The 2,500-nt window shown below is 62.2% G+C and overlaps 1 non-coding gene and 1 pseudogene across 1 annotated transcript; both read right to left on the bottom strand.

Annotated features, from left to right (window-relative positions):
• LOC148934785 (large subunit ribosomal RNA) overlaps window positions 1–1,380 on the bottom strand; it is a 3,766-nt pseudogene extending 2,386 nt beyond the window's left edge.
• A 652-nt stretch (window positions 1,381–2,032) lies between these two features.
• Window positions 2,033–2,187, bottom strand: LOC148934784 (5.8S ribosomal RNA). The gene has a single exon (XR_016141007.1). It is a non-coding gene; the product is annotated as a 5.8S ribosomal RNA (ribosomal RNA).
• Window positions 2,188–2,500: the final 313 nt, after the last annotated feature.

The following is a 2,500-nucleotide window of genomic DNA, read 5'->3' as shown; positions in this document are numbered from 1 at the left end:
TTTCGGCCCCAAGGCCTCTAATCATTCGCTTTACCAGATGAGACTCGCGCGCGTTCCGTGCGGAACGGCCGAGTGCCAGCTATCCTGAGGGAAACTTCGGAGGGAACCAGCTACTAGATGGTTCGATTAGTCTTTCGCCCCTATACCCAGTTCCTACGATCGATTTGCACGTCAGAATCGCTACGGACCTCCATCAGGGTTTCCCTGACTTCGTCCTGACCAGGCATAGTTCACCATCTTTCGGGTCCCAACGTGTACGCTCTGGGTGCGCCTCTTCTCGCGATGAGAACGAGACGCCCCGGGAGTGCGGAGCCGCGTCGCGACGCGGCCATCCTCCCTCGGTCGACAACCAGGGCCGACCTTCACTTTCATTACGCCTTTAGTATCGCTCGTCCCAATGACTCGCGTACATGTTAGACTCCTTGGTCCGTGTTTCAAGACGGGTCCTAAGAGTACCCAAAGCAGTAGCGTCGCCGACCGGTATCGGTCCCGCACAGGAGCACGAGACTCCCATTGGGACGTTGGCAGGCCTGTCGAAGGTTAACCGTACGACCAACAGCGGGCCAGGCACGGTGACGGCGCTAGGTCCGTTGCCTCGTGTACCGTGGCGCGCGCTTGCGACGGCCTCGACGCACTCGTCTCGTTTGTGAAGCGTGCGGCCTGATACCTTGCGCGTACCGCCGGGCAGCCGGCCGGGCGACCGGGGGTTTGACGCGTGCCGTTTTACCGGCGACGCGTCAGCCGCCGCACCCGGGCCGTAGACCGACACCCAGCGGGTCGCGACGTTCTACTAGGGGAGAAGTGCACGACTACGAACGCCGGACATCGGCGCACGGCGGCGTGCCCGCGCGCGAGCCGCGAGGGCCCCGCGGGGCATCGCACACCGACGCGAAGCCAGCGTCGCTGACGATGAATCTCCCCGTTCGTTCTTTTGGGTTTCTTAGGTTTACCCCTGAACGGTTTCACGTACTCTTGAACTCTCTCTTCAAAGTTCTTTTCAACTTTCCCTCACGGTACTTGTTCGCTATCGGTCTCGTGGTCGTATTTAGCCTTAGATGGAGTTTACCACCCACTTAGAGCTGCATTCTCAAGCAACCCGACTCTAAGGAGAGATCCTCCCGAGGACGGGCATCGGTCGCTACGGGCCTGGCACCCTCTGCGGGTAAGTGGCCCCCATTCAAGATGGACTTGGACGCGACGCGACGCCTCGGGATAAGCGGACCCTCCCAAACACCACATTTCCCTGCGGCGGAACCGCGGGATTCGGTGCTGGGCTCTTTCCTGTTCGCTCGCCGCTACTAAGGAAATCCTGGTTAGTTTCTTTTCCTCCGCTAGTAATATGCTTAAATTCAGCGGGTAATCTCGCCTGCTCTGAGGTCGTCAAAGTCAGTGTGTGGGTGACAGTTCGGGCGGACGACGGGGTTCGTAACACGAGTACACGACGAAGCGTGCCGGTCCCAGGTCGCGTCTCTGCTCTCTCGCTCGAGAGAGATATGGAGAGGAACTTCGTGGACTCGGACACGCGGTCGGCTCGCGATCCCCGCGGAGGGAACGACAGACGGGCGGAGCGTTAAGGTTAAGAGAATCGGATCTCCGCGCGCGACGCGGGGGGAGGCCTGCGACAACGTAGGGAGTGCCCGGTTCCGCTCTCGCGGAAGGGCGCCTCTCTCCGTCGGATCCTCCTCTACCCGCGTACACGTCTCGCGAGAGTCTCCTCTATTTCTCTCCTCTATTCTCGCGCCCGGTCGCTCGGCGCCCCGGTCAGCCTTCGTCACGTATCAATGTCATTTCGGACGACGCCCAGCCGGCGTGCGCGCGGCGGAAGAGCCCGGCGGGACTGGCGGCCTTACGCGTGGCGCGCAAGGGCTTCCCGCTGCTGTCTCTCCTCTCACCGCTGGCTTTCGCGCGGCACGGGGCGAACGTCCAACGATCGCTCGTACGCCGGTGCGCGCTGCCGTCGCCCGGTCGCCGTCGTCGGCGACGCGAGGCGAAGCGCGCGAACGCGGGCGCAAGCAGTCTCTGGGTACTAAAACGACCCTCAGCCAGGCGTGGTCCGGGAATTGTATCCGTGGACCGCAATGTGCGTTCGAAATGTCGATGTTCATGTGTCCTGCAGTTCACAAGTTGACGCGCAATTAGCTGCGTTCTTCATCGACCCACGAGCCAAGTGATCCACCGTTCAGGGTAATCGCATTTTCCTTTCTCTCGCCGCGTCTCCATGGAGAACGCGACTCGAAGGTATACAGTCCCAACGTGTTTTGTATATCTACGCTCGCTGCCCACCGGGGACAGAGTTCTCTCTCCGTTCCTCCGGGGCGCGAGCGTGATGGCCCTTCGATCAGCCTGGCCGCGCGTCCGAGCACGCGCGGACCGCCGCCCCGTTTACGGGGGCTACGGCACGATCGGGACACCGGCGACGGGCCGCGAGAGACCCGTCCGGCATCCCGGCGGAAACGAGAAGCGTCCCATAGCGCGAGAGGCGATGGGCCGGGGCGGAAAT

Source organism: Pogonomyrmex barbatus, unplaced genomic scaffold, assembly GCF_055798465.1.
Source record: "Pogonomyrmex barbatus isolate J1 unplaced genomic scaffold, ASM5579846v1 scaffold75, whole genome shotgun sequence".
In the NCBI taxonomy this organism is placed as follows: Eukaryota; Metazoa; Arthropoda; class Insecta; order Hymenoptera; family Formicidae; genus Pogonomyrmex; species Pogonomyrmex barbatus.
The sequence above is the reverse complement of the archived record's forward strand: the minus strand, read 5'-3'. Positions and strand labels throughout refer to the sequence as shown.